This window comes from Molossus molossus, unplaced genomic scaffold, assembly GCF_014108415.1.
Source record: "Molossus molossus isolate mMolMol1 unplaced genomic scaffold, mMolMol1.p scaffold_m16_p_15, whole genome shotgun sequence".
Classification (NCBI taxonomy): domain Eukaryota; kingdom Metazoa; phylum Chordata; class Mammalia; order Chiroptera; family Molossidae; genus Molossus; species Molossus molossus.
Window position 1 is genome coordinate 48435852 of NW_023425350.1, and position 23958 is coordinate 48459809.

Below are 23958 nucleotides of genomic sequence, written 5' to 3' on the forward strand. Positions count from 1 at the left end.
GGGCCCTGAAAGCCTCGCGCCCTAAACAGATTGCGTCTCCCGCCTGGCTGGGGGTCCGGGCCGCGGGGCGAGCCGCGTACCTAACAGTCGCACCGCGGGGGTGAGCCCCAGGTGTGAGAGCAGCGGCCGGTGGGCGTGCGCGCTGGCTCTTCCGCTGGCCCGTGCGGCTGGGAACCTGAAAGGTACTCCTTCACCCCCGCCCCCCTCGGCATCTGCTCTGGGGGACTGAGCCCCCTCCGTGGGCTTTTAATGCCCGAAGGCGCAGAGGATCCAGCAGTTAAGCGAGGACTGACTTCTCAGGCGGGTCCAGGCTGTTTGCCCGCGCCCGCGTGTAGCGCGCGGTGCCTGGGCGTAGAGCGAGAGGAGAAGGCAGAGGGATGGGACCCCACCCCCGAAATCCGTACTGAGTCAGGCACACCATCAAGAATAAGGGTGAGGGCTTGGAGAGGTAGATCTAGCCCAGGCACAGTCTCCCCAACAAGACCCTTGAACTCAGTGCGCACCCAAGGGCGTGCTAGCCATGGGGTCACCGACTATCTTCACCCAGAGTCTTCATTGCCCCCTTTCTCCTAGAGACCCCGTGGGTGGCTGCCCCGAGGGGGGCGATCTTCATTCACGTGGACACACAAGGCGGATAAAGTAAAGAGGTTGATCCCGGCCAACCCTTTGTCTTGAAGCAGATTAGGCAGCCTAGAAATAGGAGGAAAAAACAGAAAGTCTAGACAGGAAAACTTATTGTGTTCACCAAATATAAAAATGAGCCAAGCGGTCGGGTACCTCAAGGGGTGAAGATAGATCCTTGTAGACAAGTGGGAAGACAAGACTGGGAAGATTTAAAGTGAAAGAAACGGCAGATTATTAAGAAAGTAATAGTATGGTGTCCCATACACAACAGTTTTATTGTTGGGTAGTAACTACCCGATTTATTTATTGCTAGGGCTATATAATAGAGATAATGACCACAAACTCAAGATAAATTTTTAGGCGCCCGGCCGGACGATTCTTTTTTATTTAAGACAGCGAGTCTGAAAGGTGAGCCTCATCTCCTCCCTTCCTCAAAGATCCGTCTTGCTTTCTACCATATTATAAGCATGACATGCAAATAAATAAATGCTGCTGGGTTTGTGTGGGTAGGTCTGCAGGATTTATTTCAGGCGAGAGAGGAACATACACGGAATATGAATTTCCACAGGAGCTGCAGAGTGATTCTGTCCCTCTCCTTCTCGGTCGCTCTCTCCTCCTGGTCTCCCTCCCTTTCTGTGGGAGCAGAGAGCGTCCCCTGATAAAACACATTAATGTGTCATGTCTCAACTCCCTGTTCCTTGACATATAGGTCTGGGGAGGGATGAGGGGCAATGAAAAAAATGCAAAATGCGTCCCCAAAGTAGGTTGACTTGCTGCGACTGCTTAAAGAGATTCCTGCCGACAAAGAGAAGGGTGAGTTGTAATTATGACTTCCAGTAGGGGGGCAGTATAGGAAGTATGTTAATATCGTTTTGAAATTTACAAAGCGATGCAAAAAGTTTGCTGTCCCGGATCTGGTATGGGCCCTCACCCGCTGAATAGATCCCAAGGGGAACCACCTGGCTGTTGGGACCCGCCTGCCTTCCTTGGCCCTCAGTTTTTTTTTTCTCCCGGAGCCGGGTAAACAATCCTATAGTCAGGTGATGGAATCACAGATGACCTTGCTCTTTGACCGCCAAGGTCAGAAAGGAGCGGGCGGCCTCAGGTGCTGGCTCCATCTGACGCAATGACTGCGGTAATAGTCACCCGGCTGGCCTTGCAGGCGGCGGCCGCGGGGAGCTCCTCTCCTCCCACCTGCGCTCTGCCAAGACTCAGGCAGAGCTGGAGCCTGGCACGGTGAAGTCAGCAGGCTCTTGGATACTCTTTTTCTTCCTCGTTTGGGGGACAGTATTCATATATATATAGTGTTTCAGTCTCACAATAGCCGCTTATATTCAAAACGCCCTTTGATCTGTGTTTAGCCGAAAGCAAAACAAAAAACAAACACAAACACCTGACAGTGGAAAAAGACAGAGAGAAGCGCACAGGAAAGGGGCGGGGCGGTCCCCTGGGGTGAGACAGAAAGGTGTATTCTGTGGCGAGGAGATAGGGACCGAGAGGCAGCCAGAGTAGCAGGGGCGGGGGAGGTAAGGGGAGAAAGCAGAGAGCCAGCTGCCAGATGGGAGAAGAGGCCGGTCCTGTAATTTGCTGGTTTGTGTAAGGGATGATATTATGAGGCTGAGAACCAGAACAGTCCTCGTCAATCTTTTACAATATTGGTGTCATTCAAGCACAACTTTATCTTTGAACCAGAATATCTGTTTCAATGATTTCCATAAGCACATAAATTATCATCTTCAGAGCCTTCAATATTTCTTTCCGTACTTTATTAAGTGTTATTGCAGAGACCATTTATGAAGTGAATGATTCAACTTTTAATCTTCTGAACATTAAAGTGTATTCCACTGAGTTTCCTTTTCCAAATAATCTAAAATAACAAAAAGGAACTAAGCTCATTACATGAAAAAGTGACAAGCGTTTTACTCTCAGCCTGGCAAGTTGCCTTACTCACTTCAAAGGATGATAAACTAATTGTTTCCAGAGTTTATAAGTAATTAAGCTATTATTCGGGGAATTTATGTAACAGTTTTATTCACAATAGAAATTTCTGGTTAAAATAGCCAGAGACAAGTCTTCAAAAATACCAAGATTTTAACAATGAAAAAAAAAAAATGTCCTTATTGTTAATCATGAAAACTAATTTTTATTTGTAAAAGCATTGGAAAATGTATACAAATATAGTTTTCTTCTGATAGGTGGAGGTTATTATGTATAATCAATGCTGAAAGGAAAATGAACATGTAATGACTTCCAAAGATTAAAACATCTGTAACTATCAAGTTAAGTTTTAAAAAGTTAATTTAAAAAAATTCTGCTTGATTCCTCTAATAATTGTCAAGTAGGAATATATGTATATAGTATCCTTTTAGAATTCTACATGGAAAGTAAAAAAAACAACAACATAATTTTAGCATTTTCAATCAATTTTTGGTGCCTAGATATTAAGAATTAATGCCAAGGAATGACTGCTGCGTGCTTGAGTTTCTCCAATTTTGAAACAGAGAAATGTACTTATTCACCCTTAAATTAAAATAAAGCGAATACTTTAGAAAAATCTTTTCAAATCTATTAAATTCAAACAAACACGTCAACTCATGTTTGTCATTTAAAAATAATTAAGTTTGCTCTAACTGAAACAATATTCATTAAGAGAAAAATACTTTTATAGGAAGTGATGAACTATTTTGTAAATTTCAGCAAAATATATGACACTGTAGTTTAATAGACATTATTTATATACGTAACAATTTACTATTTTTAATGTTTTCCCATCAAGATGGTATTAGCTCTGTTTTTGTTTTCAGAAAAAAATAACCTGTTTTATTGTCACATGAAGAATTAAAAAATCTTAGAGTTTTTATGTTAGATGGAAACATATTTTGAAGAATAATAGCAAGATATAAAAGTGAAAACCAAGTGAGTGACTGTAAAATCTTATTTGAAATAAAATAGATCTTCTGGAAGCTTTTGCAAAAATTGGAGTATGTGCTGGTTCAATATCCACTCCCCTCAGCACAAAAAGTGGGGATTGGCTATAACAATCATTAGAGTGCTGGACTCTCAGCATAGTAAACATTATTTAAGGCACAGCCACTTGTTTCAAGTAAAATTCCTCCAAAGCAGCAGTCTGGAGTTTTCTGGAAATTGTCTATAAAATATTTTGTATATTTAGGGTCATTGTTGTTTTGGAATCTGTAAACTGTGGCAAAATAGATCTGTCATTGTGTCACAGTGTCTGAGGCAGTGTTTGCTGTGCTGTGTTTTCTTTATTCCAATAGACTTTTACTAAAAACAAAAACTGAAGTGCCTAGTTAGCAGCACTGCAATCCCAGTTGTCCAACACCGTGCGATAATTGACCTTCTGGACACCAGGCACACTTGGATTCACTTTGGGACACTTAGTTGTTTAAACTGGCTTCATTACAGGAGGACAATGGTGACTTTGTTGCAAGAGGCACCTGCAGTTTTCACACAACACGTGGGCCACACCTTGCCAAGACAGTCACCACCGTGAATCACACCAGAGCAGGAAGTCAACTCTAGGCAAATTTTATAATGTGAGATATGCTGTTACTATCAAGGAGGAATGAATTCTTTTCGCACATTCCTCTCTTCCACAGTCTTATGGGTTAGAAGCCCGTTTTCTGGTTTCCTTGCACTAAAAACACTGCTGCGACAACTTTGTGTTGAAGTTTAATGGTTAAGGATCTTATGGTACGATGAATTCAAGATGTCCATAATAATACAGTCCAGATAGAGAAACACTGTTGTTCCTCATCCATGCCCACGGTGAAAAGGGTCCTCCAGTGAAAAACGGTGACGGTGGTGGTTGGTGGGGATGGGGCTAACTCTGTGACCAGACTTCCGGGCACTCTGTTAAGTAATCCTGGCTCTATTGCTAGAATGCAATGTAATTTATCTTCCATGAGTCTTTTTCCTAATCTCTAAATGATATTCGTATATTTCTGTTTTGCAGATCACTTTGCTCTGTGGGACGCGGTAGGGAACTGCTTTAGATTCGGTTGAATATTATAGTAAACTCCGTCTCTCAGGGAGTCCCAGATTCTTTCCGGAGGACTCCTGACTCATAAGGGAATGTTTCTCTGTCCTCACAGTTCTCAGGGTCTCTTAGAATTCTGAGACGCTTCCCTTTGATTTTCCCTGCCTGGCTGCCAGAAGTAAAGTGACAGTGCCTATTGTTCCAATGCATTTGCTGAGTGCAATTAATACCTTTATTGATTACGTTGCTTCACCGAAATAAAAGGTGACTTTTCCACCAATGACTGGCCTGAGATCCAGCACCTGAACAGCAGCGCGCCATACTGCAAGGAGAAGAGCAAAGCCCAGCTGCTACAGCACCTCCCGGCTTACGAAAAAATTCACAGATTTACTGGTTTTCATTTGAATTCCGTGTTATTCTAGTCTGGAGCATGCCTTAAATCTTCATATATGTCTAGCCTGTTACATCAAATCCTTTTAAAGGCTGAAAAAATTCCATGTGTATGCACGTGTGTATAATTTAAAATTGTGACCACCTACTGTACCCTGAGCAGCGAGCGGGACATGGGGAGGGGCTGTTGAGATTAACAGGACATTGGCTCTGCCCTCAAGAGCTCATGGAGGGGTGGAGCTCCTAAGAAAAACCAGTCTCGATCCACAGCAGCGTGCACAGGTGCGGTGGGAACACACAAGTGTGTTCCCAACAAGTGTGTTAAGCCAACAACCTGGAGGAAAGTAGACCCCAAAAGCTGTTGTGATGGGCTGAGGTGAGAAGGAGTAGAGATCAGGAAATGGTTTTGTATCTGAGTTCAACCAAGAACACAGAAGCCACTCTGAATGTATGCAAGGGCAAGACTTGAATGCAGGACTTGGTTCCAGAGCGGACAAAAGAGGCAGTGAAGGCAGCCAGGTGGTAGTGAGGCACCCAGAGCTGAGCACTCGAGGAGACGCTGTTGCCCCAGGCAGACTAGAGGGACAGAGGGAGCAGGAGAGTACCAGCCTCCAGGGCAGGGGCACCTGTAGACGCGAACCAGGGCAGGCACTTCTGCTGGGAGCTGGAGCTACGGGGAGATGAGAAAGGGACACCATTCTGGACTCTTTTCTTTCACTTTATAATCTGTCACCAGGACCTCCTTTGGGAGGAACCAGCAAGAAACCAGCAGACACAGAAGCCAGGAGACACAAGAGCAGCCCTCCTGAAATGTGGAGCGGAGTGAGGAATCACTTTGGAAAGCAAACAGTTCCAGGAGCAACAGAGCTTCTAGGCACACGCTACCCTCCAGTGGCCTTTTTATTTGATGTTTCCAAGTGAAGAGCATTATTTTTCATTGCTGAATGTACTCATTTGAGAATGTTGAAGGAGAAGGATGTCCCAGGCAAGAGTACTGTGTTGGGAGGGAAGGTGTCTTCTCTCTCCTAAGCATGTCCTGTTAGGTGGGAGATTTTGTTGTCAATGGTGGACAACATCACTCTTCTTCACGTTCCCATACTTGACAAATGACACGATCACAACATTCCACAACTGCTTGAGGCACCTCCGAGATATGAATGTGTATCATGATACATCTTGCAAGTAGAGTGACTTAGAGATTGTAGTCATTAAGCAGTGTCTTAAGATAAGATGCGGGAGCTAAATAAACGTCTTAACCAGCATCACTCTGGATTTCTAGTTGCAGATTCTCCACGTACTCTGTGCAAGGCACGCGATGGGAATGTTTTTTCTCCGTGATTGAATAGATTATATACTTTTAAACCTGGTAGTATTTTCACCTGTTGTTGGTTATAAACACAAGGAAAAAGGTAAACATGTATTTGTCTAGCTGGTAACAGGGCAAATGAGGCAAAGAGTTCTACTAAGTAGATTCTAGTAACAACGTATCTGACGTGTATTCTTTTCTTTTGGAACAAATGAAATAGAAGAGCTCAGAATAGGTAAAGAGATGCATTTTCTGAATTTTGCCTTCTAATGAGAACAAACCAGCACCTCTAAACTAACAGTATGGGGCAGAAATGGGGTCTGAGGGGATCCCAAACTACATGAGTTTGGTGAAAATCTGAAACTCGGCTTGGGCTGGGAGATGTACTCATATCTCATCTGAAATTTAATACAGCTTGGCTCAAAAGTCTCCATGAATGGGGCTGAGGGTTCAGGCAATAGGAGTGTTTTGGGCTGAAATGAGTCCTCCTCAAATTCATTTTGAAGTCTTAACCCCGACTCAGTAGCTCAGAATGTGACCCTATTTGGAGACAGTGCTTTAAAGAGGTCATCAAGGGCAAATGAACTTATATAGGAGGGTCCTGATCCAATCGGACTGGTGTCCTTAAAAGAAGAGGAAATAGGCACACAAAAGGAGACTCAGGAAGGAGCATGCGAGGCCACAGGGAGAAGGCAGCCCCCTGAAAATGAAGGAGAGAAACCGCAGAAGAAATCAAACCTATCAATAGTTTGATTTTGGACTCCCAGGCACTGGAACTGTGAGGAAATTCATTTCTGTTGTCCCCTGCCCCGAGTCTGCGGCACTTCGTTATGGCAGTCCTAGCAAACGGACACAGGGAGGTCGTTTAGGGTCTGAGTGCCTTGGGAATCTGAGAACGAGGAGATGCATTCGTTTTTCTAAAACATAAAAACCAACCCAGGAGATGTATGCACAGAAAACTCTGCACTTACCTCCACTCTATTTATTTAGCAAATACCTTTGCAGTGTTTACCACTGTACCCCCAGATCTTTATGAACCTCGTTTATGGCACAGTGCACCCCTATCTGCGTGAACTCCATTAGAGTCATTTTGAAATACAGTATGTTTCAAGTGACAGGGCTATATTTTTTATGAAGTTTGCTTATGGAGTCTGTAGGCAGCATTTTCATTATGTTTGGGAGGAATTAAACCTGCATCTGAGCACAAAGGTTAAGTCAATGATTTTACTCCCTTCATTATGTGAAATCCAGGCCAGTCATTCTATCTGGTTAATTCTCTTTAGTATTTAGAATATCTCAGGTTGATTCTAATGTTTGGCACTTTTAATTAAAAATGATTTTCTAAAATCCTCCTAGGCACATGATGTTGACAGGAGAATCTCCATGGCATCAAGCTCTATGTTTCTGTGAATAATATGTTGATATCAGATTCTACTGAAAATGTTGCAGAAGACCAAACACAGATCTGACATTCTCTGTGAACGTATCTGTGGCTGCTGACTTCGAATAATCTACCTTGATTTGCAGGGTCTGCTTGAGAGGAACAATGGCAGGTAATGTTTGCCTCCCATGAATTTTCCTGGTCATTGTTCTCAAATAATATGGGAGATAGGAAGCTGGGAAATTATACCAACGAATCCTAGCATTCTCATCTACTTACTGTGTGGCCATGGTGGTGTCCATCGCAGTGAGCATCAGTTTATTCACCTGTAAAATAGGGATGAATTCTATCTGCCAAGTCTACCCTACAGGTGTTTGTGAGAATGAAATGAAGTAATGAATATCTCTGGTGCTACACAAATTTAAATCTTATCATTATTATTGCAGTGACCACTAAATGGTTGAACTGATGACCCTCGTACTTTGCTTTCTCACATTCTAAATGCAGTAGCACGTGGGTTTCCTTCGGGAATGACAGTCACAGTAGACATGAGGGTCTCTTGTTTGATGCGAGTCCCCGGAAGTATTCCTTGGTACACCATATTTCGGGGAGTGTCTGATGAAGCTTGATGTGGACTTTTGTTTTCAATCTTACATCAAGCAGTGCTGCTTTTTCTGCTGACTTGCCCACGGTCTCATTTTTTAATAGCCAGTGAAAGATGTAAATATTACCTCGAATGGAAATCTCCAGAACCTTACGTCGAATCAGATGCCATGTATGGGAGCGTGCCTTCTGAAAGTACGCGGAGGAATGGTCCTTCTCCGGGGCCGCCTTTCCCCGAGCCTGTCCGCCCAGGGGCTGCTGATCGCTTGGGCTGTGTCAGCAGCGTGCATGGAGAGGACTCCAGCGAGTAGCTCTCACCTCCTGCGTTGGGCTTTAGGTGGATGTCCGCTGATGTCAAATGCTTCGGGTAAAGTGCTGCTTTCGAACCCAAATCACATTCTGGAAAGTCAGCCAAATCATCCAGTTGGCTTGTTTTGTTTTGTTGTTGTTTAACCTCGACTGTCTGGAGTGTGAGCACAATGAATGAGTGTGTGTGTGTGTGTGTGGGGGGGGGATTAAGTCTTCATTGTGGCCATTACTGGAGCTGGAGGATGGGCATCAATTCAGAGGGGACTAAAATATATTTTTTTCTTCTAATTTTATTGATTTAAGAGAGAGAGAGAGAGGGAGAGAGAATATCAACTGGCTGCCTCCTGCATGCCCCCCACTGGGGATCTGGCCCACAACCTGGGCATGTGCCCTGACCGGGAATCAAACTGCTGACCTCTTGGTGCCTTGGTCGACGCTCAACCACTGAGCCACACCAGCCAGGTGGGACTTAAAAATGCGAAACCTCTATTATGGAAAGTTTTCAAATACACACAGAAGTAGAGACACTGGCACAGCAGATCCCCAAGTATCCCTCATTCAACTTCAAGAATTAGAATCATCAACATTTTGCTTTTGTTGTTTTTGTTTTATCTACTTCTCTCTGTCTCTCTTTTTCTGCAATATTGTCAGTCAAACACCAGATAGCAGGTCTCTCTTTTAAATACTTCAGAATCTATCTTCAATTAAAAATGTTTAATGTTTCTTTAATTTTCATTTTGATATAATTTTAAATTTATAGAGAACTTGTAAGACCAGTGCAAGGCATTCCTGCAATTTGTTAATTCTTTATCCAGATATCACTAATTGTACATTTGACTTTTGCTTTATCATTTCCTCTTTCTTGTATTTAATATATAATTTATTTTGAACCCTTTAAAATTAAGTTGGTGACATTGTCCCCCTTTCCTACTAAATCCTTCAGTGCGTATGTTCTCAGAACAAGGATATTTTCACATATAAGTACAGAATAATTATTAAAATCAGGAAATTTAACATTGATGCAGTATTATTATCTAATCCACAGTCTATATTTAAATTTCATCAATTGCCACAACAATGTCCTCTATATTATTATTTTTCCTGACCTAAAATATAATCCAGGATTGTACATTACATTTTACTTGTCACCTCTCTTTAGTCTCCTTAAATCGAGGACAAAAAGCTCCTCAGCCTTTCTTGACATTTTGAAGAGTCCAGACCGGTTATCTTGTGGCATGTCCCTCGACATGGTGGGATGTTGAGGTTTGTCTGATGTTGCCTTGTGATTGGATTCATAAGGAATCAGATTCAGGTTATGCATTTTTGGCAGGAGCATCACAGAAAAGATTAGGCATCGTCAGTGCATGGTATCAGTTGGCACGGGGTGTCCCTTTGTTGCAGTATTGGAGATGTTAACTTTGTTCACTAGATTAAGGTGTTGTCTGCCAAGTGGAAAATAGTTTGAAATGATTATGTCAATATCCTATTCCTCATCAAACCTTTATTTAGCGATTTTCACATCCAGTGATGATCTTCTAACTCCACCGTGTTCATATATTTATCAGTTGGCATTCTAGTGTAAGAGATAGCTTTTCCCTTTTCCTCCTTTATTTATTTATTCATTTATTTCTATCCATGTGGACTAAAAGATTCTTATTTTATTTCTTTATTTTTAGTTTTCTTTAATCCTCATCTGAGAATATGTTTTATTGATTTTGTAGAGAGGGAGGGAGGGGGAGAGAAAGAGAGAGAGAGAGGGAGAGAGAAACATCGATTAGTTACCTCCAGTACGTGCCCCAATGAGGGATAGAACCCTTAACCTTTTGGTATCCAGGATGATACTCTAACCAACTGAGCCACTCAGCCAGGGCAGGATTATTATTTTATTTAATGAGTTCCGCTTCATTACTACATTATTTCTTATGATGCGACTATTTCTCAGATGTAATCAGTGGGAGTCCTTCCCATTGCCTCCTGTGTCTTTTTAATGTGCCTTAAAAGGAGGCTTGACTTGGTAACTTCCATGTTGAAGTGGAGACTGAGTTCGATCATCCTGTTCACTTGCAAGTAGCCGGAAGCCACAGGAACAATAGAGTTTCCCCCAAGTCTTCCAGGTTTGCAGCATATTCCTAGGATGAGTTCCTATGGTCAGTTGAGGGGCATGGTGGAGACTCAAGTGCACTCAGTCAGGGGGAAAGCCTGTGGTTAGCCTCCTATTTGGGGGCCCTGATGGTGGCTTTCACAGGAAGTGTTCCCCACCGAAAAGTCAAGCAACGGGTTTCCTAATTTCTGGCTTCTTTCTAAAACAGGTTTCTTGAGCCAGTTAATTGAACATAAATTACAATTGACCTCGGAGAGATTAACTTGCATTTTGGGGTCATCTCAGCTGTATAGCTATTTGGGTGCTTTCTGACTGCCTGAGCTTTTATATACTTTTCAGCTAAGTTGGAGATGAAATGTACCACTCAGGGACATTACAAGAATTGTTGACCTTCTCCGGTCAGTTTGAGGTCAAGGAATTAATGTAGAGAATTACCAGAAGATCTATAAATACACATGTTTTTTACATGAGAGGTATCATTAAAAAATAATGTTCATTTTACTTAACTGTTTCAGATCCATGTGTAATATTTAAGTGGTTGTCGTGTAAAGGAAATTTTAGTTTGGAGCACAATAAAAATTGCATTTAGAATACAATTTCAAAAACGACACTAGCCATAGGTTTTCTAAAATTCCATTGTGATTGAGCCATTTTGACATTAAAGTATATTGGATGATAAACCCCGTATTTAAAAGAAGACTTATTTATGTCAAAGGCTGAGAGCATTCTCCTGAGGTCAGTCTAGTGCTAAAAGTAATTATTTTAACCTGTGTCCTAAATTTTTCTCTACCTCTTTGGTGTATCAAGAGGTTGACTTGGAAATCGGCATGCCAGATTCTTCAAGTGGAAAGAGCATGATCTTTGGAAACTCCGATCTGGGACCAAATAATGCCACTGCCGTCGATTTATTCTCTACCTTTTGCCAAGTCCTTTTGCCATTTCAAGCATCGGCTTCTCCATCTGTCAATAAAGGTTCAGAACTTGTAGGACCAGTGCAAGGAATAAAAAAGCGATATAAAACTTTAATATAACATACAGTGCTGGGCACGGAGGCGGCCCCCAATGAATGTACTTCTCTTCCTCCCACGCTTTCTTCCAACAGCATAATGATCACCATGTTTCATTCATTGTTTATTGTGTGCCAGACTCTGACCTCAGTCTTTACATGTACTACTTGTGAGAGAGGAATTATTATTTTCAATTTACAGATGAGAAAACGAAGACCTAGAGACTAAGGACCCTTGACCAAGCGTTGGTACTGGGATTTCAAGTTTGATGCTGGAGTTTAAGCTCTTAATCATCACGTCCCTTATAACTATGACTCGTTCAGACCATGCACTTTCATAAATGTTGAGTAGTAATGCATGGGTTTACACAATATTATTAAGTGGATACAGTTGAGAGCCCTCGGTTGTGGAAAGGGAGAATTAAGAACCTGGGCTAGAAATAGAAATAATTAAGAATGCAGGAGGAAAAAAAACACACAGACAGAGGGAAAGGTGAGAGATACACTTACTAGGCCAGCAAGGTTGAACCCGCTATATCTCTGGAGCATTTGGTTGTTTATGTTACTCTAAATCACAGTTTAAAAACAGGCACAGTAGTAGTCCTAATAGATACTCTTCAATATGTGCTTGATGGAATTTCCACTTTAAAGTTACAGCAAACCCATACTTAGTCCCTTGTTTTTGAGTAAAGAAACCAAGGATCGGGGAGGTTAAGGAGTATGCAGACTTTCCATGCCAAACCCGGTCTGTGTGACGTTCAAGCCCCAAGTCCTATCATTGTGCTTAACATAGAGGCCGACAGGTTTCCTGGGTCCCGGGCACCACCACACCATCATCCTTACCCTAGAATGTCTTCAGTGAGTTAAAAGAATTGGCAACAGAAGCACACTTTATATTCCTGCTTGGAAGTTGTTTTTTACTGGGTTCTAAGGAAGTGACCTGACCTTCTGGTGCATGGGGCTACACTCAACCAACTGAGCCCCACAGCCAGGGCCCTACCGCTAATTTTACTTGAGAAGGAGGAAACATCCTCCCTCTCTCCCTCCCTTCCTCTTTCTTTCCTTCCTCCCTCCCTCCCTTTCTCCTTCTTTCTTTCCTTTGCCCCACCCTCCCTCTCTCCTTCCTTCCTTCCTTCCTTCCTTCCTTCCTTCCTTCCTTCCTTCCTTCCTTCCTTCCTTCCTTCCTTCCTTCCTTGTGACTGTTTCTTTTTCATATGCAACCAAACAATTCTAACTCCATTTCCCAGAAATATGTCTAACTTCCTGTGGGCACATTTGGATGTTTGGGGAGAGCCTGCAAGGCTCTGAGCCTACTGGCTCAGCATTTAGTTGAATATGCTTTAACTTACACATTATTAAGGTATCATGGAAATACACACAGTTGAACATTTGGGGCCTTTATATCCTTTAACATCTTTTTGAGTTAAAGCACTTTTAGCAGTTAAAACACATTAACAGCATATTCCCAGTGTTTTCTTTTTTTTCTGACTGTTTAATTCAAAGAAGGATGCATTTGGAAGAAATTAGGGTCTTGCTTCCCTAAGCTCTTCCTATCAAGTCCATCAAAGACACATAACATTTGTGATCATGCTACAAACAGATTTAGAATGAGTATGATGTTTTTCTGATAAAAATTATTGCATCAAACAAAACTCAAAATTTACTCCAGGTGTGAGTCCTTCCCCCCATTCTTATTTTAACATCAAGCACAAAACTGACATGAGCTAGTCCTGTGCTCCCAATATACTGAACTTTGGGACAAGTAGAAGGTTTATTGGGAACACAGTGTTTTGTACTTGAGTACCTGGGTTGGCGGAAATGAGCTTTTCACTTCAATGTCATTTATTTAAAGACAGCCAAATACTATAGTCTGGTTACTATATTTATAATTATTTTTACCTTGGCAAAAAATAATTTGGTGAAAATGTTTTATGCATTTCCTTTGTTAAATGAGTTAAATAAAATCAAACCAAAAAAAAAAACAAAAACAAAAAAAAACAAAAATCACCCAAACTTCACCTCAAAGCCTTATAGAGACAAATATGGAGAGAATATTTAGAGACCTTGGCTAAAGGATGTGGAAATTTGTGCAATCGTCTAACAATTCAGTCCAAAATGGTTGAGAATGTTTATTTTGTTCTTAAATCTTGATTGTTTGGCTCCATCATAGGTTAGATGACTATATTTTCTAGAGAAAAGCCTTAGAGCGTCCCTTAACTTTGTGGAAATGTGGTGTATAAGTAGCAAGTAATCACTACTAGTAGCTGTTTATTGAAAATACACCATTTGCATGGCATTGCATTAGCTTTGGAGTTGCAGACGTGTTCTATGAATTAAATGAGGATAATTAATGGAATCATTAGATCATTCCATTTCAGTATTTGGAAGAAATTTAGATATGATCTATTTCAATCCTTGATCCTTTCTTTCCCTTAGCATATTGTTACAGATGAGGAAACTGAGACCCAGAGATTTCCCACAGCCTCACAGTTTTTACACGAATTCCACTGTTAAAGCATAATGTTTCACACTTTCCACTTATTTTCTACAATGGTCCAGTGAAGAAAAAGAAGCTTTTTCCCTTCAGTTCGAATTTGGTCCTAATTATGTTTAGCATCATGATTTTTCTTCCATAAAAATTTACCCAATGAGAGAATTGTAATGTCAGAACCTTCCAAAAGGGGTTCACTGAAGCTTACTGAAAGTTATATATCTGCAAGAGCCATGGGCTAGGTGTAAAGACTTCCTCTATTTTAAGTGATAGCTCACTAAGCCAAGCAGAAAGGCAGAAATAGCAAAACTGCATATTGATTCCAAAGCAAATCAACTTAAGTGTCTTCTATGGACATATAGTCAGATAATAAAACTCAAGAAAATAATGGATGCTCTTCTGTATTTTCAGCAGAACTGGGGGAATCTCCTTTACATCTTGCATGTCGCATGGAAATAAGGCTCCTGAAGTAACCATTACGTCTTTTCATGAGTGTTTATTAAGAAGCTCCAAACCTTTCTTAGTAATAAATCGGTTGACATATCTGTAGGTTTAAATCTTTTATTAGTTACTGATTAACTTAACGGCTCTGCCTGACAAAACTTTATAATAAATAAGCCAACCAGAGAGCACCTCACAATCAAACCAACTTTGTTTAAAGGACGATCACTAAAACGTGATTTACGTGCTAATGAATTTCACAATCAGCATGTGGTGTGTGCAAGTGTCAACATGAATCTGAAATGTACAAATCGGAAGACACTGAAGTTATTAGAAATCACACCCAATGCAACTACTTTTAATTAAAAAGAAATATGTCACGTTCATATATAGCAGCAGCATTATGGCATATGAAAAGGATAACTCAGGTTTGCTTTTTGAACACATCCTAACAAAACATGGCTCTTGTTGCTTGGAAGGTTAATGATTCCTATTCAAGATCAAATTACTTGTTCTACTGACTGAAATCATAAAAAAGAAAGTCAAAATAAGAAACTATATTTTATATATACATGCAAACCATGTAAATAGACAAGGTGATTGATGATGATGTGTCAGTAAGAAAAGTTACTTGTAGATCTTTTTTTTTTTTCAGTTTGACCAAATTCTTCTTAGAAAGCCTATATAAATCACTGGCTTTTCTGTCTCTGTTTCAATTAATTAAATTGTTGACAGTAAAATTGTAACAAAGTAGCTTTAGGATAAAAAATGATTCCCAGATCTTTCCCTATAAAACTTTAAAAAAACCTTGAAGAACTTAAGTTGTAAACATCTGTCTGGACAGATGTCAGAATGCGCAGTGTTACACCATTATGCTGTGTAAGTATCTGACACTCTGTTATTACTCTTCAGTTAAATATTCACAGTGAGATTTTATGATCTTTTTAGAAGAAAACTTGCATGAGAGAATAACCCCATCGTGCACACCATAATAAGCACTTTAAATGAACGAATTCCAGGTTAAACAATGAAAAATAACTTCCTGTGCTAGTTTTTACATCTTATCTCAGTCACCTGGGATTTTTTTTATTGAGATTTAAAAAATCATTCAACAGCATGTAATGGTTGTAATTTTATTAAAATTACATTATTAATTTTGACTGTTTTCCTGGAAAGAGAATTTTAGTCGAAGTCTTATATAAATAGGGGAGAGAATGACATCTAGGAAGAAACTATGGCACTGTTAACTCCTAATTGTTGTGGGGTATGTATTATAAGAATATTTGTCAAGAAGGGAAAGAGAAGAACTCTCATTATAAATGCAGCAGTGATGTAGGCAGCAGGACTCCATCGACAGAGCATTGAGATGTTGGTACATGATTTCATTTTGTGTTCCCCTAGCCCGCATCCTCTAACTGAGGTACAGTTAGTGTATTTAACGAATATTTTCACATTAGGGTTATAACTGCCTGAAAAAAAAAATGTTTTTAATGTGATTAAGGAAGCAAAACTTCTCTCCCTAGAATTTACTAGCCCCCTTTGTACTAAATACATCCTCTTACATCCTCTAAACAATCGCAACTGCCTTCTATTTCCAGGAAGAATTCTTTAACGAAACACTGTGATTTTGTGTCAAAGAAACTAACAAAAGCACGAGCTGTTTTACTTAATGAGATGTTTACAGAAGTGTGAAGGTAAAAAGACAGATCCGAGTTTAGAGGATGGCGAGGTGAGACGGCTTTTAGTACAAGGGGGGAAATCCCCGGAAACGTCATGGCTGAGATTAACGGAATCCTCCTGCCTTCCCCTCCCTCCCTCCCTCCCTCCCTCCCTCCCTCCCTCCCTCCCTCCCTCCCTCCCTCCCTTCCTCCCTTCCTCCCTTCCTTTGCTTGGGGAGTCCTCCCGATCTACCGTAAAAATTCTAAGATGGATTAATTTGTTCTTGAAACCGTCAGATTTTCTGTTGATAAATTTCAGTGGTTTCCCCAGGAAAACATCAGCTTATGCTTTAATTTCCTTTGCAGCAAATGCTTAGGGATCCCTTGGTCTCCAGGTCATACTACACAGCCTACCGAGCATTGATTTCATCATTATTGTTTTAATCATGAAATGAAACTAGATGAAGTCGGGGATGAGCTGTCGAGAAACCTCAGGGACAATCACATGTCAATGCCCCATTTCTTCTTCCAGACTCTTTGTCCCTATTCATGACGATCAAAGAAGATGATGTCTGGAACCCACTAACAACTCTGAAGCCCAAACCTAAGCACAAACGACGCCGGTGGTGATGACGACCGGCCTGACGGTGTTCACTGTTAGACTAGAAATCTAGTAACAGCCTTCCATTTTCTGATTGTCACCTGGTCTCGAATAGCACGATTTTACCGATATAAACTAGATCTAACCATTCACTGGGATTCTAAATCAATCTCTTGTGATCCCTTTCCCATTATTGTCTAGAATCATTTAGCAAATACAAGAAAAAAATGACTTTTCTATGTTTACCTTCTGCATTTTCCAACTCACACCTCCCAGATTAATTAGAAACTTGCCCTAATCTCTCTTTTCTCTTTCCCCTTTCCTGATAGGTAGCATTTGCAGGAAGAAAAGGCTCGTTTTTTTCTCGCACACATGACATTATTCTCACTGAGCAAAATGGCCATGGGGCTGAGGAGGAGGAGGGGCAGGGAGGGCGTCGCCGATGGACTGTTTCCCAGCCTCATTTCCCACCAGGTAAAGCGGAGTTCGAACGGCCCAAATTCTCAGCAGGTTTCCACAGCACAGTAATAGCCTTTATGCTTGGAAATTTATGGGCCATGGACAGTTTATAAGAAACGATGTAGTTCATCAGAGCACCAGACTGATGGAGCACATGGGAGCATTCTGCAAAGGAAGTTGGGTTTTGGAATAATACTTACTTTGATAGAGTTGTTTTGTTAGCTAAGTAAAACAGTAGGGAAGCCAATGGCCACTTAGGCTTCAAACATAAATATATATTTATAAGTCACCCAGCTGCCTAATTGAGAGCTGTAGTGTTTTCACTGAGTATATCTTCACCAGCAAGCAGTAAAAACCATAGTATTATCAGCAATACCCCATCTTGGCATAGATTAATTTAATCAGTCTTTGATCGTTTGGAGATAATTAAATGCATTTCAATGCTTCTCTCTTAAAGTCAAGGGGCGGTTAGAAAAATTATTATTATTTTTTTGGTGGTGGTGGTGGTGGGGAATGTGCTGGTGTGTTTAAGGTGCAAAGATATATGTTAAGCTTTATGTTATGCTCTGGGCTGCAGAAGGCTGTTCTCAGAGATTTGAAGTTGTGGTTCTGTGGGTTCCCGACGGGGAGGGCTGGGGAGCTCGGGGGAACAAGGGCATACAATTGTCTAGTGCTTTCAGGTTTCACAGAAGAAGGTTAAGCAGGAGGTGGCTTGTTAAATTTGAGCAGAGAACTGGAAAATAAGATTTCACACTCCTGAGATGGGGAAAGCTGGTGAGTTTGGAGTCTGTCTGGGAGATTTGAAAGAGGTCGGATGTGCTCTGGTGTTTCTCAAATTGGATCTCGGTGCTCATGAACCAAAAAAGTAGGTGTTATGAGAAAAGCAAAGGGTCCGTTTACACATGCGGTTGAGTCAGGTGTCCTAGGTAAACGGGCCTCTTAAAACTCAACTCGTTATTTGGCGTGTGGACACGGAACACGCCGCCTCTTCTGCTTGGCTGGCCCGCCTGGAATCCGGCCGCACTAATGATGTTTTGCCACTGTGTCCTCCATTCACGTCCTCGCTCTCAGCTCTCGGCCTATTCTCCTTTCTGGCCACAGCTTTAATGATTTCTCTCCTTTGCTTTGAGACCCTCCGCTGGGATTGGCCTGCAAGTGGCAGGCGGGAGTCCAAGACTTGGGTGCTAGTGTGCGAATGGTTTCTTCGCGGGACTGTAAGTCAGGACACTAGCTTGTAAGTCAGGACACTAGCTTGTAAGTCAGGACACTAGCTGTCCTTGCTGGAGGGAGCAGGGGTCAGGTCCCGGAGGGCTCCCCTAGTTCCGACCTTAGAGTAGCTTAGACTTGATCTTGTTTCTTCACTTCTCCCCCCTCTTCTGGGCCAGGTGAGCCCCTCCCTTATCAACCCCTTCTTATAAAAATTATTTATTCCTGCTATTTCTTTTTTTTTGTTTTTAATTCCTCACCTGGGGATACTTTTCTATTTATCATCAGAGTGGGAGGGAGGGAGAGAGACAGAGACAGAGAGAAATTCGATGTGATAGAGCCACATCGACTGGTTGCCTCCTGCACAGTCAGGCTGTGGATGAACCGCAGCCGAGGTACATGCCCTTGACTGGAATCGAACCCAAGACTCATTGGTCCGTGAGCCAACACTCTAACCACTGAACCAAACCGGCCAGAGCTCCGCTGTTTGTCTGAATCTTTATATCCAATTCTCTTTGTCAATTGTTTTTTAATGTTTTTTTTTTTTTTTTTAACTTCTTGTTTTACTTGTATTCTCTTTGCTCTTCTTTTCTTTCTTTTGACACTAATTTTATCATCAATATATAATGTTCTACCTGTTGGAGTATTTTCCCTTTTCCTCAATATTTGATCTTTTCTCAGCTAATGTAATACTAGAGACGTTTCTGGCCATTTATAAATATTTCTTGAATTATAGGCTTCAAAAGATTCCCCAGGTTTCAGGCCTCTTACCTCTCCCTTTCGGCGCTGGTCACTGGGCCACCTTCTGTGATTTGGGGTTTGAAGTTGAAGTCATTCTTTATCTGCCATAATATCAACACTGGGTCAGGCAGATTGCACCTTTACAGTCTCTAGCCTTAAACCCTCCGTTTTTGTTTTTTGTTTTCCTCACCCGAGGATATTTTTCCATTTTTTGTACAGATAGAGTGGGAGGGAGAGAGAGGAAGGGAGAGAGAGTGAGAAACGTCGACGTGAAGGGACACATCGAGTGGCTGCCACCCGCACGACCAACCAGGGCCGGGGACAAAACTGCAACCGAAGTACGTGCCCTTAGCGGGAACCGAACCCGGGTCTCTCCGGACCGCAGGCCGACGCTCTAACCGCTGAGCCAAACTGGCCAGGGCAAACCCTCCGTTCTTAAGGGGCTGACAAAGGATGACTCAGTGTTGTTTCCCCTGCTCCCATCCGAAGTGAACAGGAAACAGAAAAGGCATTCAGTATATTGGATCGCAGTCAAACCTCTCAGATGGCGATTTTCAGCCTTTTTCATCTCAGGGCACACAAAAACTGATTATTAAAATTCTGTAGCACTCTAAAAAAATAGTATATATTTTGCCGATCTGACAAAAAAAAAAAACTAGGTATAATCTTCATTCATTCACAACAGACGGCTATTGTGTTGGCTGTTGTCATTTTTAAAAAATCTGACAATCTAAAGGAAAAGAGGTCAGCGCCCCTGACTAAATACTCAGGTATCGCATGTTTTAAAAATTCTTGTGGCACGCTGGTTGAAAGTTGCTGCTCCGATAGTTTGGTTGTGCTAGAAAAATTAAACCTTTTAGTGTCAGAAACTCTCAAACACTTTCTTTTGGTTACAACTTGCAAGAATATGAAATGAGAGCCTTCTCTACTAAGAGTTACAAATGTTCTGAACTAACTATTCACTGGATAGAGACAGATAAGAGTCCTTAGAAGTATAACCTCAAACTAGATCCACATTTCCTTGTACTATAGAACATTAGAAGAATTTAATAGCTTGGAGAAAATGTTACTCATGCCCATTATCTTGCTACTAATCTATGTAGTTTTATGAAAAGTGATAAATTTTGTATTATGTGAAGCATATTTTACCCTACACTTAAATGGACTATTTTTTAAATCCAGAAAGGCAAATACGTGGCCTTTGTTAATTAAATAAATTTTTAGGAAATTAAACTCACAGTTGAGTAAAATAGAAAAAAAATTGTTTTTCCATAAGTAATATTAACTTACTCTAAGATTCTCCGAGAGGGCTTCGTGGGTCTTACAGTCCCATCGTTCTTAGTTTCTGCTATTGGAATTTTCTTCAAGGAGACAATGGGTTTTTACTTTGAAAGCCAGGGTTGGTTGTTTCTAGAAGCCACTGAAAAGTATTCCTTGTCTTAAGAGACCTAATAAAAAACAATCAAAACTTTTTGATAACGCATGGGTTTGTAAGTTAATGTGATAAAGTTTTATTAAGCTATTTCTGTAATATTAGCAATAAAGTGTGTTTGACTTGCATAAAACTTCAGGAACACTTATGCTTGTAGGAAACGCCATGGGTCTATTATGGCATCTGCAACATAAAAATGTTTATTTATTCAATACTCATGATGCTAGGCTAAATCCTGCTAAAAAGAAATACTAACGTTATAATCCAGAAAACTATCGACATTATAAAACTTGTGAATGATGGAGACTGACAAATGGAATTACTTTAAAAATCCCAACGATATAGCATTACTCTTTTAGATATAAAAATTGAATACAAATAACTGGTCAGAATCTTTCTTAACAGTTTGCTGATGTACGTCAGTAGATGTCAATGTTATAAAGTGCAAAATAGAATTCCATCCCCAAATCCAGCAAACTGTTGTTCAGTTTAAAATGGCCCAATGCTGAGGATTTATGTATTTATTCATGAAGAGCTGTCTCTTAAAAACAGTGGACCTCAAGTGGCGGGAAATCCGTTTTTAGACAGGAGGCAGAATGACTGACTTTTGCTCCAGGTAAAAGGAGATTTTATTCTTCCTCAGCCCATTGTTTTGAGGAAGGTCTACATCTTGGCTCCTTTCCTCCTAATCAAGTTTGAAAATACATCGATGTTATAAGGCTTTATCATACGTACGTGCATTGCCTTAAGGCAGCAGTCTGCTCGACCGTGACGTTTAGGAGCGCACTCCACCCTGCAGCGTTTGAAAGGTACTTTACAGCCTTTGTTAATAGTTTTTTCCCAAAGAGGCGGCACTGGTGCTCACTCTGGATAAGGCTGGGAGTCCTAAAAGGTGATTTGGCCACCAAAAGTGGATTAGAAGAGACCCAGTGGTCCTGGGAAATAGAAACAATCTCGGCGTATCCTCGGGTTCTGTGCAAAAAAAAACGATGTGAGAGTCTCCTGATGGAAGTCAAAGCACCATGACCAGGAGAGGGGGCGGAAAGTTCCCTGTTCACATGCTATGAAGACTTCAAGCCGATAAGTTATCCTGAAACAGTCACAATATAAGTGAAGCCCCGGGTGCCCTTCTATCAATACACGTCCTCCACCCCCAGACCCATAGAGGACGGCCTTGTACATGAAGGCAGTGGCTTCCCCAAGGAAGAACCAGCAGCCATGGCAGATGTGGGATGAACGCCCCTGAAATGGAACATTGTAGAGTAATCGACATGAAACTATATATTCAACATGTTCATTTATTAGAGATAAAGGAAGGAATAGGAATCACAAAGAAACATTAGAAAGTCGTGGAAAAAGAAGAGGCATATTTGTAAAAGAGCCAAATAGAAGTTCTAGAAATAAAAAAAAAAAAATCATTGAAATTTAAAAAATCTAGTGACATAATAAAGCGATGAGGATTTGAATGCCAAGGTGGGGTGGGTGGGGAGAGGGACTGAACAGAAAAGAAAAAAGGAGAGAGGAAACTCATGGACACGGACACCAAGGTGGTGATTACGGGGGAGAGGGGGTGGGTGCAGGTGGTAGAGAGAGTAAAAGGTGATGGAAGAAATAAAATTAAATTAAGTGAAAAAATAGAAAAATAAAACAGTAGGACAGAATAGAGAACCCAGAAACATACCCAAGCACGTGTGGGGACCCTGTTGCTTGGCGGAGGTGGCCCTGCAGGTTAGTGGGGCAAGGGGTGGAGTATTCAGCAAATACCACTGTGTCAAATGATAGCCAAACAGAAGAGAGAAACTTGGATCCCTGCTTTACTCCAACCCCAAAATCAAATGCATCTCGATTAAAGACCTAAAAGTAAAAACCAAAACTTTTTAGCCTTTTAGGAAAGGTTATAGGTAAATATTATAGCTGGGTGCAGAATAATTTCTGAAAGTAGTCACAAAATAAAACCTTCATAACTAGGACTAGATATCCACTGTGGAAAATGAACTTGGATCTGTACCTCATGCCTTACACAAAAACTCCCTAAAAAACGTCTTTCAAGGCCTAAACCATAAGAGCTAAAATTATAAAACTCTTAGAAGAAAAAATAACTGTGCATCTTTATCACCTTGGATTAGGCAGTGGTTTCTTAATCATGATGTCAAAAGCACAAGTAACAAAAGAAATAAATGGATACATTGGACTTCATCAAAGGTAAGAATGTTTGCAGCTGAAAGGACTCTATCAAGGAGGTGGAAACTTATAGAATGGAAGAAAATATTTGCAAACATGTATCTAATAAAGTACTAGTATTAGAATATATAATGAACCTTTATAACAGTAATAAAAAAAAAAACAACTCATTTTAAGAGTGGGCAAAAGATTTTACCCAAAGAATGTATACAAGCGGTCAGTACACCTGTGAAGAGGTACTCAACATCATCAGCTATCAGGGAAATGCAAAGCCAAGCCGTAATGAGAGCTATACAGCTATTCACTAGGAGGACTATAATAACAAGATGGGCACCCTGGCCAGTTTGGCTCAGTGGTTGGAGCATTGACCTGTGGACCAAAGAGTCTCAGGTTCAATTCCCGTCAAAGGGCACGTACCTCAGTTGCAGTTTGGTCCCCAACCTTGGTCAGGGTCATTAGGGAGGCAGACAGTCAATATTATCTCTCTCACATCAATGCTTCTCCCTCTGTCTCCCTCCCTCCTTCTCCCTCTATCTGAAGATAAATGAAAAAAATATCCTCGGGTGAGGATTTAAAAAAAAACATGGGCAGTTGGAGCATTGGGGAGTATGTGGAAAATTAGAACCTTCGTTCACAGCTAGTGGGAATGTAAAATGGTGCAGCCACTTTGGAAAACAGTCTGACAATTTCTTAAAACATAGAGATTTCATATGACCCAGAAATTATAATTGAAAACATATGTCTACCCCAAATCTTTTATATGAATGTCCATAGAAACATCACTCATAATAGCCCCAAAGTGGAAATAACCCAAATTTCCCTCAATTGATGAATGGATAAACAAAATGTGATATATCTATATGACTGACTATTTTTCAGCCATAAGAAGAAATAAAGTACTGATACATGCTACACTACGCATGAACCTTGAAACTATTACGCTTAGTAAAAGAAACCCAGGCATAAAAGACCACATATTGTATGATTCCATTTATATAAAACATCCAGAATGGGTAAATCCATAGAGA

The 23958-nt window shown here is 41.0% G+C and overlaps 1 protein-coding gene across 1 annotated transcript in view; it reads left to right on the plus strand.

Annotated features, from left to right (window-relative positions):
- MEIS1 (Meis homeobox 1) overlaps window positions 1-23958 on the plus strand; it is a 177297-nt gene that overhangs the window by 139265 nt on the left and 14074 nt on the right. The window lies entirely within an intron of this gene.